This window comes from Pseudopipra pipra, chromosome 2 (assembly GCF_036250125.1).
Source record: "Pseudopipra pipra isolate bDixPip1 chromosome 2, bDixPip1.hap1, whole genome shotgun sequence".
Taxonomy (NCBI): Eukaryota; Metazoa; Chordata; class Aves; order Passeriformes; family Pipridae; genus Pseudopipra; species Pseudopipra pipra.
This window is the reverse complement of record NC_087550.1, coordinates 32,151,540-32,168,136: the sequence shown is the minus strand read 5'-3', so window position 1 is coordinate 32,168,136 and position 16,597 is coordinate 32,151,540. Positions and strand designations below refer to the sequence as shown.

The following is a 16,597-nucleotide window of genomic DNA, read 5'->3' as shown; positions in this document are numbered from 1 at the left end:
ATTTTGAAAAATTCGCTGTTAATGAGAAATCATGTGCATGACTCATTTCTATTCTGTCTGATTTTTATTTGTGGATTATTTTTTCCACTGATTAATACCTATCTGTTTCAGTCATTCTTATTTTAACATTGTTAACAATCTTAACAATATTTCAGAAAATATCGTCCTTTGAAAAATGCAAATGCTTAAGAATATTTTAGTATCTTAACAGTGCAATATTTGAGTAATATAATTTACCTCATTATGGAAATGTACGGTCCCAGACTTTGCTTACCAGTTATAAATGTGTGTGATATAGATGCACTTAAATTTGTCAGAGGCAGGAGATTGTATACATAAAGGGACAAAGGGGAGATGAAAAGGAAACCACTGGGTCAATCTTCTGAACATTTTAAATGGTTATACACTATTGTAAACTGTATGGGGAATAAGCCAGAGGAACTGGGAATCTTAATACATAATTAGAATTATGTCTTAATTGGCTTAGCAGAGGTTTGCTAGGCTAATTGATGTGACTGGAATATTGATGTAAAAAGGTATGGCTTGTTCAGAGAGGACAGTGGAAAAGAGAGAGCACGTGGTTTATAGATGAAGGACATCATTGGCTCTGAAAGACTGAATTCAGTGTGAGACAGACTTGCTGAAACCATCTTGGTGAAATAGAAAGAAAGCCAACAGAGTGGTGGGATGAGCTAGTCTAAATGACCATAAAATAGGCCAGTGATATGAATGCAGTGAATAGCTACCAGAATATTTCACACCCCAGGGGTTGTTGTCAGTGGGGCACATTGACACCAAACATCAGTCAGGACAGAAACACAGCAAGAATGGCAAATTCCTGGGTTTCTTTGGGAGCTACCTTTCTCACATCAACCACCCCAAATTTTGGATATAAAAGTCTTTGTAGGTACTCTTCTGATCAATAGATATGAATTGATTGAGAAAATAAAGTAGGAAGACAGAAGAGGGTGAATACTCTGATTCCTTTGAAGATAACAGAGAGAGAAACTCTCTGAAAATAAAAAGCAAAAAGGACTTAAGAAAAGACACGATGATAAATTCAACTAATTGGTAGAGAAGATCTCTTGGGAACCAAATCTAGGGGGAAAGAGTTCCAAAAAGCTGACTGAGGCAGCCTCGAGGCTCAAATTATCATGTGGGAGATGTAGGAAGGTTAATAAGAGCTTATCTGATGCATCAGCCTCTCCATTCTATGAAATTTAGGAAACAATGAGAAAGACAGTGGAAGGTAGGTCAAGTCAGTGGAAAATAATATAAATACAAGCACATAGAGACAAAGAAAGGACAAAATACGCAAAAGATTTACAGCAATACAAAAGCATACTGGGTAGGTGCAGTAGTAATAAGAAGAAGAGGAAGGAAAGACTGTGAAGAAGTAACCCAGCAAAACATATTTATTTTTAACTTGAATCAGTTAATTCACCATGCGATCCTGCAAACTGTTGTACTGGCAAAAATGAGCAGTAATGCAAGAGAAAAAAGAGATGGCAAAGGGAAAGGAGGAGGGGGCTGGTACCTGCCTAAAGCAGTTCTGTCACTAAAAGAAGTCTAAGTGCAGGACCATTACTCAATAGACAAAGAAAGAAGATAACTCATGATGGGGCTGAAGCATTAAATGCCTTTTTGCTTTAGTCTTCTCTAGAAAGATTAGCTGCGATTGGATGACTAATAAAATTAATACCAGGGTTGAAAGAGTGAGAAACCAATAGTGAAATAAGAAAGGTATGGTAAGAAATTATTTGGACCAATTAGATGGTTTCAAATCAGCAGAGTCTGAAGTAGTTCCTCATATAATATTTAAGAAATTAAGTGTTTTGTTAAGAGTTATCTTTGATAATTCTTGGACCATGATAAAGTCTCAGTGTCAACCCTCTTCCTTGACTTCAGTAAGGCTCTGAGACATCAGTCTTTTAATAAATCTGGGCTTCAGATGAAGCTACAATAGAAGTGGATGTGCTAGAAGAATTTCCTGTTCATGAAAAGAAGTTCCACATGAAGGCTGGCAGTGGTCAGTTCTTGGTCTGATACTGATCAATATTTCACTGAAGACTGAGAGGATGGGATAAACTCCATTTCTTAGTACCGTAGATTACACCTAACAAGGAGATCTTGCAAACATGTATAAACAGTGCTATGTTTGTAGAATTAAAATAATTTTATTAGATATTTCTGCCTATCTGTGTCTGAATAACATAGCCATTTTTGTATCTTGTCTTGCCACTATATACTACAGTGAAAAAACCCCATCATGGTAATGGGTAACCAGACAGATGTGCATCTTAGGTGCAGGTATTACTCCTGATTAACTCATTAGCAGATGTAACATGACCAGTTTTGCACTCCATACATTTGTATGAGAAGCAAAAAACGTCCAATGAAAGGAAACAAAAATTATTAGAGACCAGAAAAAATGTGTCCATGGAAGGAAGGTTGAAGGTTTGAGGTTTGAGGCACACTCTGAGTTTATTAAAACTCTGCTGCAAAGAAGATGTGAATATGTACTGTAAATGATCACCATAAGCAACACAAGAAAATACCCAGATGAAAATGTCTAGTTTAATAAAACATTCAAAAGCTAAGTGTAGATAAACAATGGGAATTTTCCCTGAAGAGGCAAAATATGTTTCTAAGAACAGGCCAAGAAAGGATCTGTGGGAAATGGCATAAATTCAGCTCAGACAAGGAATTAATTAGATGGAATCTCAAAGTCTCTTCCACTCTAGTACTCTGTCACTCCATAATTTTTATCATCTGAGTTTAGAAAAATTTTCAACCCAATATATGGAGTTCAAAAGAATTATGAAAAGTTGCACCCTACAGACGGTGGGATTAAGTGCACCCTCAGCATGTGTGAAGACAACACCAAGCTGAGTGGTTATGGTTGACAAACCTGAAGGATGGAATGCCATGCAGAGGGACCTGGAAAAGTTCAAGACGTGGGCCCATGTAACCTCATGAGGTTCAACAAAGTCAAGTGCAAGATCCTGCACCTAGTTGAGGGGAATCCACTGTATCAAGAGAGGCTGAGGAATGAAGGGATTGAGAGCAGCATTTCCAAGAAGGACTTGGGGGAGCTGGTGGATGAAAAGCTGGACATGAGCTGGCAATGTGCACTTGCAGCCACATCCTGGGCTTCAGCAAAAGAAGCATCACCAGCAGGTCAAGGGAGGTGATTTTCCCCCTCTGCTCTGGTGAGACCCCATCTGTAGTGTTGCATCCAGCTCTGGCATTCCCAACATAAGAATGATGTGGATCTGCTGGAGTAAGTCCAGAGGAGGACACAAAGGTGCTCAGAGGGCTGGAGCACTTCTGCTATGGAGACAGGCTGAGAGAGTTAGGGTTGTATAGCCTGGAGAAAAGAAGGCTCTGGGGAGACCTAACTGCATCTTCCAGGACTTAGAGTGGACTTAAGAAGGATGGATACAAACGTTTTAAAGGAGTGTCTCAGTTTGAGACAATTTGGAGGGGCAGAGACCTCGGACAGAAGTCTCCTCCCTTGGATTCAATACCCCGGGTTTATTCAAGAGAGAGAGAGAGAGAGAGAGAGATCAAATGCACCTGGGTGTAAGTGAAAAAATAACTTTTCACCAAGAATAATCTAGTAACAATACTGATAAAACTGGGTTAAACCAACTGATGAGGAGAAACTTCTCAAGCCCTGCCCACAAGACCAAATTGAAATGGCAGCCAGCCTCCCCTACTCAAAGAAAATACATGTGGCCACAGGACAGAGAAAAGATGGCCACCTTCCATGTGGTTCACCTCCTCAAACCTGGCAGGAATGGTTGGAGAATCAGTGCTGGCAGATAGCCGGGATCAGATACCGGCAGATGCTTGCACGGTGTTGGAGTGAGGCTGCAGTGCTGGTAGAGGTAGTTGGAGCAGGGCTGCAGACCCCCCAGGAGACTGGAAGGACCTGTAAGACACTCGCTGGATCCAGCGATGAGACTTGGTTGTTGCAATTCTGATGTTCAAGATGCTCAAAGTGGTTGTTTTAGTCCTGTCGAAGTGGTGGTCCCACTCCAGATCTATGGAGGTGGTGGTGGTGGAAGCCCTGGGTGATCAGGGAAGCCCCAAAACTCAGAGTTATATATGCTCATGTTCAGGTGGGAATGCCTCCAGCACTTCCCCCAGGGGAGGGGAGTTTTACACTGGATGATGTAATACTGTGAGTCACAAGATACTTCAGGAGTCTTAGACACCTTCTAAGATGTTGCAGCTGTCTCTTGCACCAGTGCAGCTGAGTCCATTATGGTGCCTTATGGCTCATCAACAAGAGATGGTATCACAGCTGAGCCACCTCTGTAAGGAATAAGAAACTACCCCATGTAGGATTTGCCTGTTTCCTTAACTTGTTTAACACCCAGCTTGTAGCCTGAGGTGTGGGATGTGCACTTCTTCAGCACCTAGCCTGGGTGTCCACTCTGCATGTTTTTAGCGAAGCACACAGGTGATTGAGCCATGAGCACCAATAGTCCAGTCTCTTAAAGCACCTGGGTTGTCACTGCAGGTAGTTTTGAGTCATTAATCACTAGCAGTTCAGCCTCGTTAAAGAAGGCAAAACATCAGGAAGTCAAAAAGGCATATTTAGAGGAAAGAGAAAAGCTGGATACCAGAATTTTTGTGTAACTCAGGACACAGGGCCTTTAGCAATAGGATAAGAGGTTGTGGTTTTAATACAAAGGAAAGTTGATTTAGGTTAGCTATAAGGCCAAAATTTTTTACAAAGAGCATAGTGAAGCACTGGCACAGTGAGACTCCACTTGTCCCATCCCTGTAAACAAGCATTCTATATTATGTTGTATTTTCCCTTGTTCATGCCCAAGCCCTTTACAAAAGAGGGCTGTATTGCTGGGTATGGACAGAACAGAGTACTCTACCAAACAAGTAAAACTGGATTAAAGAAATCTGGATCAAAATGTAAGTCCCTTAAATCTTCAAATACTTGAATCCACCACTGCTTCTGCCAGGAAAAAATCTCAGAATAATTGCTTGTTGGTGTTACCTCAGAGAGGAAAGGCCCATCTAACACATCCTGAGTCTGCAAAACTTCCTAAGAAGTGGAATGTGTTTTCTGGTACATGCTGCTTTCAGGAGGATTCCTGAATAGTGTCCAAACCATCCTTCATGAGATACTTGGCAAACATCATCCCAAACCTGACAAGAAGCCAAACATGAAGATTATTTTTTATTATTATTATTTTTACAACATGCTATGCTCTGATGATTTGAGCCAAATGACTTGATCTGTTTTTTGATGATAAAGTTTGCCTATCTCTGTAAGTAGCAGTATAGGTAGGGATGCTGGGAGAGGGGAGGGAGTGATTGAAAAGGTGAATACCTTTGCATTGCACAACAGCCAAGCTTGGTTGAAATCCACAATCATTGAGCTAGGTAGTACAGGACTCACCTGGCAAGTGCATTATGGCATGGAGTCCTTTTTGTCAGCTATTCACAGCATGTTAACAGGCAGCATCTGTAGCGCTACCTATCACAAGATCAGTGGTGTAAATTCCACCTTCCTCAACCCAACCTGGCTTACCAAAACCTATGCAAATGGCATTGCTGAAAAATGGCATTGTCTGTCTATACACAATCCAGTTGTCCAATTTGAAAAAGCCAAAGCTTTTTCAAGCAGAATATTTACACCTGCAAGACTAACTGCTGAGGCTCTGGTTACAGTCAATGGAAAAGGATAAACTGTTGAAAGTGAGGGGACACTTCTTTCAAGACAATTACAGCTGGAAAGGTCATTTCCTCCTGTGTATAGCTGCCATATCTTTGTATATTTGTGTGTGCATGGGTGATGTCTCTTATCATAAGGAGAAGGAGCAAGTGGTAGATGTCTATGAATATATCTGTCTTCAATAGAAGACTGGGAACAGAAAGACCTGGCAATCTGCAAAACAATCCATCTTCAGGTAATTTCTAACCCAGTTTTATCGAAATCTTCTACAAAGCAAAGAATCTTGAGTCTGAGTTAATTTGCACATATCTGAGACAAGTATGACCCTCTAAACAATAACACTATTGGTCCTTTTCAAAACTCTGTTTTTGACATAGCTGTTACAGAAGCAGAGTAACACGCTGGTCCTGTGAGACTACTGCAAATCCCAGAAGTTGGCAGCTTTCACAGCACACTGTAAGGCTTCTGTTGTTGTTTTTTTTTTCTGAAGTTTTGGTCTATGATTAATTGGTTTAATTTTTCTTAGTAAAGTTCAATTTCTGCTTTACAGGCACCATTAGTATTTGAATGTCTGCTTCTGTAGTGATGGATGCCAGGTAGAGCTGGGTGGCTTTGGAAATGGTTTTCCTATCCCTACAAAACCCTTCAGTCTAAAAAAAATAAAAATAAATTTGAACTAAAGTCAAACTGAGCTCTCTTAAGAAGAGCAGGGAAAGAACATGTATGTGCTGTGCCATTAGTAATTACTTGGTTCAGAAAAGCCACTTTGGACATCAGAATCCTCCTGGGTCTCCCTGAGGCATGTCTCTTTCCCTCACCTTCAGGTGCCCAAGCTCTTTGGGCAAATAAATGCATGTTTATTCGAGCAAGGACTTCAGTGTGCAGATTTCTCGCATCCCAAATTAGATTTTAACCATGGGACTAAAGAGCTTGTCTCTTTTCTGGCTGAATGAACATTCCATTATTTATACAGCTGCAAGAGGATCTTACTGGTCATCCAGCAGCCAGGTCTTTTGGGGTGAGTGACTTTCGGCTTCACAACCACTTAGCTGCAGCCAGAAAGCTTTTTTCTGACAAAAGTTTAGGCTGAAGTTGATGTGGTTTTCTGTTACTGGCACCAGTTTTGACAAATCAGTATTTTTCACATGAAAGACAGAAAAGGAGATTTCATTAAAAATTGCAGGCCAACAGTTGCACTAGGCAGCAGGTCCCATACGAATCCATAGCCACCATGGTTTTGATTGTCAAGGTGTTATAATGTGGATTGTCTAGAAGTACGATGAACATACACAAAGCTCCCAATAGCCAACTCTAGCTGTCCTGAGGCACTTGAGAATTGCTGGTCTAGAAAAACCTGAAGTGGATTGTATGTGGTAAGCCCCTGGTTTGGCCCAGCCAGCTCTATGAGCTAAATCCTGTTCACAGAAGAGGAGAGCATTTACTCCTTAGCTAAGTGGTTTGAGATTATCACATCTCATAAATGTTTAGAATGCTCAAGTGGCAAGATGGCTGTGTGAAAATATGTTTTAAGCATATTATTGTGCTCCAGTGAAAAAATGAAAAATGCAGGATGGCAAAAATTTCAAGGGGATTTTTTAGAGAGAAAAACTAAGGACTGCTATTCACACCACTGCTAAATTCTTGTTTCTGTCCAAAACCACATGATCTGAACTGCGGTGGGGTTGCTCATTATTTATCTATTTATTTAATTGTCATGGGATTCTCAAAGCTTTTATTTTCACAAAATGATGACTTAACACAGTTGACTGCAAAGTTTTGAATGCAGAGTCTTTGCATTGCATTAGCACCTAGAGACATCAGTTGAGATCAGGACCGTATGTGCATACATGGCTATAGTGACAGGCAATGCTTGTCTGATGAACTAATGATTTATTTCAGCCAAAATTGCAAGAACATGTTTTGATACTCCTTTTTGAGGTGAGGAAACAGCTCGCTCAAGATCACATAGAAAACTGTCACAATAGACAGAAACCAAATCAAGGTTTCTGTTGCTAATTTAGGAGTATATTAGTTTTTCCATTTCTGATTCATCAATGAGCAGAAGAACAGATAGAAAAGTAGACATGGAATAACTGTTTCTTTCCCCTTTCCCTTTCCCTCCCCTTCTTCTTCCCTTTCCCTTTCCCCTTCCCTTTCCCCTTCCCTTCCCCTTCCCTTTTCCCTTTCTCTTTCCTCCCCTTCCCTCTGACTTTAAAAACAATGTCATTTTCTTTGCAGTTCCTTTTTTCACTGTTCCTTTTTTTATATATATATATGTATATTTATATATAAGACAGATACACGAAAGGGGAATACCACACACCAGGGGGGGGGAAGGGGGGGGGGGGGGAAGGAAAAAAAGGAGGAGGACAAAAAGGGGCAAGGACCGAACAAGTCAAACAGCCAGTCGAAGGCAAACTAGCAAGAATCTCACCACTTCCCTTCGAACAGGCAGGATGGCCAGACACGGTCCTTGGCTCTCCCCTCACGCGTGGCAGATAACGGCAGTCACTGTAGGCCTCGGCTCCAGATAAGCCCAACCGAAACAGGGACCCACCGTTCTCGAACCTCGCCGGAGAGGAAAGAGGGCGAACTCTCTTATCAATGCCTTATTTATACCCTGGGTTACGTAAAGGAATAGCATGGAATACTTCCTTGGTCACCTTCCTAGTTCCTTCCTGGTTACAAGCTGGTTTCCAGGAAGGCCTAGACTGAAACCATCACATTCTCCACCCCTTATTCCATACTATTTCTTTACGTAACACCTGTATATTGTGTTTGTCTCTATCCCGTACATATACACATATATATATATAGTCCATGTTTATTTTTTCTCGAAGGTTGTCGTCTGTCATTGAAGATCAGCACCACCAGCAACTCGATTTGTGTTCTTGGCCCTTTCGTCACAATCACAGTTCCGGTTTAGGGCTGGCTCATTGGTTTGGGCTGTGTCATCATCGGCCATCCTTAGATTCTCGTATCAGCTTTGTTTGGGTCTCTCTTTTTTTTCCGTCTGGTGTCTGGTCTCCTGTAAAATACAACTCAAGGCACAGAATTAGTTTTTTCCCAGGCTTAGGTTTCCTTGAGGCACACATTGGACCTCTCCATCCTTCCTCATAACCCACCAAGTATATCCAGGCCCTTGAGCAAAGACAATCCCACGAATGGGTTTGTCTTGGCCTGAGGGAGGAGTGATCCAAACGGCCTTACCTAACATACCTTTTAGATGGATCGCTGGAACTTTGTCTCCATCTACAGTGTGGAGGGACTCTGCTTGGGCAGGACCAGCTCGGTTGACAGAGCCTCGGGTGTTGACTAGCCAGGTGGCCTTGGCTAAATTCTTGTCCCAATTTTTGTAAGTTCCCCCACCTAGTGCCTTTAGAGTCGTCTTCAACAGTCCATTACACCTTTCTACTTTTCCTGCAGCAGGTGCATGATATGGAATGTGATATACCCATTCAATACCATGCTCCTGTGCCCAAGTGGCCACTAGACTGTTTTTGAAATGAGTCCCGTTGTCTGACTCAATTCGCTCTGGAGTGCCATGTCTCCACAGGACCTGCTTCTCAAGGCCTAGGATGGTGTTTCGGGCTGTTGCATGCGGTACCGAATATGTTTCTAACCATCCGGTGGTTGCTTCCACCATGGTAAGCACATAGCGTTTACCTTGGTGGGTCTGTGGCAATGTGATGTAATCAATCTGCCAGGCCTCTCCATACTTATACTTCTCCCAACGTCCACCATACCACAGGGGCTTCAGTCTTTTCGCCTGCTTAATAGCGGCACAGGTCTCGCAATCATGGATAACTTCAGAAATGATATCCATGGTTAAATCCACCCCTCGGTCTCGTGCCCATCTGTGAGTGGCATCTCGGCCTTGATGACCGGAAGCATCATGGGCCCATCGAGCCAGAAACAGCTCTCCCTTCTGCTGCCAGTCTAGGTCTACTTGTGACACCCCTATCTGTGCAGCTCGGTCCGCTTCTCTGTTGTTATTATGTTCTTCATTAGCTTGCTTCTTGGACACATGGGCATCTACATGGTGGACTCTCACATTCAGACTCTTCGCTCTGGCAGCGATGTCCTGCCACAAGTCAGCAGCCCAGATGGGTTTTCCTCCACGCCTCCAGTTCATCTTCTTCCATCGGTCTAACCATCCCCATAGAGCATTGGCTATCATCCACGAGTCTGTGTAGAGGTAGAGTCTCGGCCATCCTTCTCGTTCGGCGATGTCCAGGGCCAATTGGACGGCTTTGAGCTCTGCAAATTGACTCGACCCGCCTTGACCCTCAGTAGCTTCTGCCACTCGTCGGGTGGGACTCCAAACGGCTGCTTTCCACTTCCGGTTCCTTCCTACAATACGGCAAGAACCATCAGTGAAAAGGGCATAACACCTTTCTTCATCTGGCAGCTGATCAAATGGCGGAGCTTCTTCAGCTCGGCTCACTGGCTCTTCTTCTTCTTCTGCCAGACTGAAGTTCCCACCTTCAGGCCAATTTGTGATAACCTCCAGAATTCCAGGGCGATTTGAGCTTCCCAATCGTACACGCTGCGTAATCAAGGCTATCCACTTGCTCCATGTGGCATCAGTGGCATGATGCGTAGGGGGTACCTTCCCTTTGAACATCCAGCTCAAGACTGGTAATCGGGGTGCCAGGAAGAGCTGTGCTTCAGTACCAATTACCTCTGTAGCTGCTCGTATACCTTCATACGCCGCTAAGATTTCCTTTTCCACAGGGGTGTAATTAGCCTCAGAACCTCTGTAGCTTCGGCTCCAGAAACCCAGTGGTCGCCCTCGTGTCTCGCCAGGCACCTTTTGCCAGAGGCTCCAGGAGGGACCTTTATCTCCAGCTGCAGAGTAGAGTACATTCTTTACATCTGGTCCCGTTCTAACTGGTCCAAGAGCCACGGCATGTGCAATTTCTTGCTTGATCTGCCTGAAAGCTTGTTGTTGCTCAGGACCCCACTGGAAGTTGTTCTTTTTACGGGTCACAAAGTAAAGAGGGCTCACAATCTGACTGTATTCTGGGATATGCATCCTCCAGAAACCTATTGCTCCCAGAAAAGCTTGGGTTTCTTTCTTGTTTGTGGGGGGAGCCATTGCTACAATCTTGTTGATTATGTCTGTTGGTATCTGGCGTCGTCCATCTTGCCATTTCACCCCTAGGAATTGGATCTCTCGGGCAGGTCCCTTGACTTTGCTCTTCTTGATAGCGAAACCGGCCTCGAGGAGAATCTGGATGATCGTCTGTCCTTTTTTGAAAACTTCTTCTGCTGTATCCCCCCATACAATGATGTCATCGATGTACTGGATGTGTTCGGGAGCCTTACCCTTCTCTAGTGTGGCCTGGATCAGTCCATGGCAGATGGTTGGACTGTGTTTCCACCCCTGGGGCAGTCGATTCCAGGTGTATTGAATGCCCCTCCAGGTGAAAGCAAACTGTGGCCTGCACTCTGCCGCTAAGGGAATGGAGAAAAACGCGTTGGCTATGTCGATGGTGGCGTACCACTTTGCTGTCTTGGACTCCAACTCGTATTGGAGCTCCAACATATCTGGCACGGCAGCACTCAACGGTGGCGTAACTTCATTTAAGCCACGATAGTCCACAGTCAGTCTCCACTCTCCATCGGATTTACGCACAGGCCAGATGGGGCTGTTGAAGGGTGAATGGGTTCTGCTGACCACCCCTTGGCTCTCCAACTTCCGGATCATTTTGTGGATAGGGATCACAGCATCTCGGTTTGTCCGATACTGTCGTCTGTGCACAGTTGTTGTGGCTATTGGCACTTCTTGATCTTTAACTTGCAGTAATCCTACAATGGAAGGGTCTTCTGAGAGGCCAGGAAGGGCAGACAATTGCTTGGACTCCTCTTCAATCACCGAGGCTATACCAAAAGCCCACCGGTACCCTTTCGGGTCCTTGAAGTATCCTCTCCTTAAGTAGTCCATACCAAGGATGCTAGGGGCTTCTGGCCCCGTCACAATGGGACGCTTTTCCCATTGGTCTCCCGTCAAGCTCATGTCTGCCTCTACCACTGACAATTCTTGAGACCCTCCGGTCACTCCAGAAATAGTAACAGTCTCGGTACTCTTATACTCCGAAGGCATTACAGTACACTGGGCTCCAGTATCTATCAAGGCCTGGTATCTCTGAGGATCCGATGTGCCAGGCCATCGAACCCACACAGCCCAGTAAACTCGGTTATCTTCTTGGTCCCTCTCCTTCTCCTGGCAGAAGGCAGGGCCCCTCTACTGGTCTTGATCAGAGCATTCGTCGTCAGAGTTTGACTTTGACTTCTTAGACTTTTTACCGTTGTCGAAGCGGACCTCCATCTTCTCGTGTTTCGGCGATCGCAGTTTCTTTTCTAAGAAATCTCCGTCTACTACATAGACAACTTTCTTGTCAGTCTTCTTTCGCTTCAGCTCCCTCACTCTAGCTTCAAGCTTAAAAGTGGGTTCACCATCCCACTTCTTCATGTTTTCTCCTTTACTACGAAGGTATGCCCATAGTTGGTTACGTGGCCAACGCTTAGAGTTCTCTTTCCTTTGACTTGTGAATGACAGGGACCGTGAGCGAGATCGAGACCAGGATCGAGGTCTAGGCCGAGGTCGTCTTTGTCGGTCCCGCCATGATCTTCCCATTGGCCTTTCCTGGTAATCTCTATACCTTCTGTCCTCTCTTTCTCTAAGGTCGTCCTCATATCTGGAATATTCATAATCTCTCTCCATTCTTTCCCTATCATAGGGGTGTCGGTATAGAGGGTCGAAGGGGTCTTCCAGATTTTCCTCTATGCTCCTCATCCAAGCACACATGGTGTCCACACTTGGTTCATCCATCTTTGGATGATATGCGGTTATCAAGCAATACCTATATGGTTTAGGGGCACCTTGAATTACCTTCTTCCACATTGGTTGTGTGCAAGGAACATTCTCGGGAACTTGGATGTCATAATATTCTGGATCAGAGTAGACAATTTCCTGCATGGCCAATTCCCGCAGGTATTGGATGCCTTCTTCCGCAGTCCTCCACCTTCTCGAAGAACTCTTGAGGGACTCCTTAAACGGGTATTTCGCCCTCACAGCATGAAGAATTCGGAGCCAAAGACTGGATGCCGTTTTCTCCCTTCCCATTTCTTGTTCTATCTTAGGGTCTCGGGCAATGGATCCCAGTTGTCGTGCTTCATCACCTTCAATTATGTGACTATCAGCTCCCTTGTCCCAGCATCGCACCAGCCAGGCGAGGATTTGTTCACCAGGCAAGCGCATATAATCTCTCCGTAAATCTCTAAGCTCTCTTGTGGTCAGTGATTGTATAATTTCGCTTTCTCGCATTATTTCTTGTCCATCTCTCCCACGTAGAATCTTTTCTACCTCCCTCTTTACTCTTCCGCTCTTACGTGGAACCGCTCCTGCCTCCTCCCTGTATCTCTCACGTGGAGATGGAGACTGGGCATGCCATGGGGATAAGCTTCTATGTTGTTCATGGCGTGGAGATGGACTTCTACGCCGTTCATACCGTGGGGACGGACTCCTACGTCGTTCACGCCGCGGAGATGAACTTCTACGTCGTTCACGCCGTGGAGATGGACTTCTACGTCGTTCACGCCGTGGAGATGGACTTCTACGTCGTTCACGCCGTGGAGATGGACTTCTACGTCGTTCACGATACCCAGCCGGTGGAGGTAGCGAGTAGTCTCTCGGGTGCCAAGATAAGGGCTTCTTCCAATCATCCACACCTCCAAGAGAAGGTTGGGTCTGGAGGGGTAGAGATAATTCCCCCTCCAATTGAGGGGGATGCTTTGGCTCCTTCTTTGCGTCCTTTGTAACACTGAATTTGTAGTCAGGATATAAATCATCAAGCGACAATATACCACCGGCCATTTGTGCTGTTGCTTTCTTTTCTCTTGGTGCTGTTCTGTATTCCTTTGGGCGTGCCCCTAGTTCTTTTGGACGTGCTCCTTCCCGTGTAGCCGTTTCTTCCTCTCTGGTAGCTGCTTCTTCTCTTCCAATCGCTCCTTCCTCAGTCACAACCACTTCTTCCTCTCTCGCAGTCGCGCCTTCATCACTTGCTGTTGCTCCTTCTCCCATTGCTGCCGCTCCTTCGTTCACTACATCCTCTGTTCCTTCTTCTTCTTCTTCTCTTTCTTCTGTGCGTTCTGGTTGCGGAGATGGGTCCGTAAGTTCCTCGATCTCCCTTACCCACGTCTTCTTCTTCTTTATAGGGGCAATGATGATCTTCCGGTTCTTAGCTTGAGTCCCGGTTCTAGTGGACTTAGTAGAAATGTCATTGACTTCAAGTTGTGTTTGGACCCCAACTTCTGTGGACCTAATAGGGACATCACTGGTTTCAAGTGGCGTGGTTTGGGTCTCTGTGTCGACCTTAGCCCTCTGAAGGTGGTCTATGGCAGCTCGATAAGCATTAGCCAGGCCCCAGCACAAAGCGGAGAATTGCATATTCGGATCTTTGTAGGAAAAACACCCTTCTGCCAAACAGTGGGCCATCTCACCAGAATCAAACATTTGTTCTGGTGTGAACTCCCAATTAATGGGGGGTGACACACGTCCTACTAATCTACCGAAATCTCCCCAAGCTCCATGCCACCCGGGGACTGGCCTGTCTGCAGCCCTTTCCAAAGTTCCAGCGAATCCCTTTGAGGTGTGATCTTTCCTACAAGAGGGAGAGCAACGGAACCCCATTCTTCCAAGTTTAAGGAGCACTTCCAGTACCTTTATCAATGACAGTACTGTTGCAATAAGATTTATATAGTAATTAGAGCCGATTTTAACCATGGGGATCTCCTTTACCAAACCTTCGATGTCAAAATTAAAGGATGGAAGCAATTCGTTCCATCCATCCTCAAGGTCTGGACGTCTCCCTATAGAGTAGCCTAACACAGGTGTAAAGACGGCTAGAATTATAAGACAAATTAATGAAATAGCCATTGCTTTTTGTTATTATTTCTTCTTGATCCCAAAACAAACTTTTGTTTTATATAAACAAAGTTTCCTTGGCTGTTTTCTCAGACTCTGGCAGTGTTCCCAGACCTGTTCCCAAAACAATAGATTGGCTTGCAAAACAACACCGAGCTTAGCTGTCTTCCTGGAAAATGTTTATCAAAACAAGCCAAACTTAACCAAAATATCCCACTTCTGACACCAAAAATGTTGTACAAGTTTCGAGCTGGCTTCCTGCCAAGTCCCCCGAAACTTGACAACAAGGACCCGCCTCCCAGAGAGGGAAAAGAAGAAAAACCAAGCAGCCAAAGCTATAGCAAAAAATATGTATATATATATATATGTATATTTATATATAAGACAGATACACGAAAGGGGAATACCACACACCAGGGGGGGGGAAGGGGGGGGGGGGGGAAGGAAAAAAAGGAGGAGGACAAAAAGGGGCAAGGACCGAACAAGTCAAACAGCCAGTCGAAGGCAAACTAGCAAGAATCTCACCACTTCCCTTCGAACAGGCAGGATGGCCAGACACGGTCCTTGGCTCTCCCCTCACGCGTGGCAGATAACGGCAGTCACTGTAGGCCTCGGCTCCAGATAAGCCCAACCGAAACAGGGACCCACCGTTCTCGAACCTCGCCGGAGAGGAAAGAGGGCGAACTCTCTTATCAATGCCTTATTTATACCCTGGGTTACGTAAAGGAATAGCATGGAATACTTCCTTGGTCACCTTCCTAGTTCCTTCCTGGTTACAAGCTGGTTTCCAGGAAGGCCTAGACTGAAACCATCACAGCATATTATTGTGCTCCAGTGAAAAAATGAAAAATGCAGGATGGCAAAAATTTCAAGGGGATTTTTTAGAGAGAAAAACTAAGGACTGCTATTCACACCACTGCTAAATTCTTGTTTCTGTCCAAAACCACATGATCTGAACTGCGGTGGGGTTGCTCATTATTTATCTATTTATTTAATTGTCATGGGATTCTCAAAGCTTTTATTTTCACAAAATGATGACTTAACACAGTTGACTGCAAAGTTTTGAATGCAGAGTCTTTGCATTGCATTAGCACCTAGAGACATCAGTTGAGATCAGGACCGTATGTGCATACATGGCTATAGTGACAGGCAATGCTTGTCTGATGAACTAATGATTTATTTCAGCCAAAATTGCAAGAACATGTTTTGATACTCCTTTTTGAGGTGAGGAAACAGCTCGCTCAAGATCACATAGAAAACTGTCACAATAGACAGAAACCAAATCAAGGTTTCTGTTGCTAATTTAGGAGTATATTAGTTTTTCCATTTCTGATTCATCAATGAGCAGAAGAACAGATAGAAAAGTAGACATGGAATAACTGTTTCTTTCCCCTTTCCCTTTCCCTCCCCTTCTTCTTCCCTTTCCCTTTCCCCTTCCCTTTCCCCTTCCCTTCCCCTTCCCTTTTCCCTTTCTCTTTCCTCCCCTTCCCTCTGACTTTAAAAACAATGTCATTTTCTTTGCAGTTCCTTTTTTCACTGTTCCTTTTTTTCACTGGCAAAGCTACACATGAGAAATGAAGAAAAGATACATGCAAAATATTTGTGGCTTATTAAAATGATCTGAGATGGTCTCAAGGCTATATTTTCTCAGGACATAATAAGAGGGAAAAAGTAGCAGCCACTTAATTTGATTAAAAATAATTAGACTCATAAGTGTAAACATGTTTCATATCATGAGGTGTAGGAAGATCTAAGCACTGTGGTTTAAAATACCAATAGCTGTGTAAATTACAGAGTCTTTCATGGGGTTCATTGAGTCCTTAATCATACAAACCCCCAGTGCTTTAAGAGCCATTTAGTCTGGGAAAACAAAGCTGAGTTTGAAGGACAGAGATTTCCCTTGTAAACATCTCTAAACTATCCTTACCTCATAAAGAGGTCATCAAAGCAAATCAGGA

The 16,597-nt window shown here is 44.1% G+C and overlaps 1 protein-coding gene across 13 annotated transcripts in view; it reads left to right on the top strand.

Annotated features, from left to right (window-relative positions):
• Positions 1-16,597, top strand: part of TENM4 (teneurin transmembrane protein 4) — a 1,582,078-nt gene that overhangs the window by 940,344 nt on the left and 625,137 nt on the right. The gene's annotated exons all lie outside the window — the stretch shown is intronic.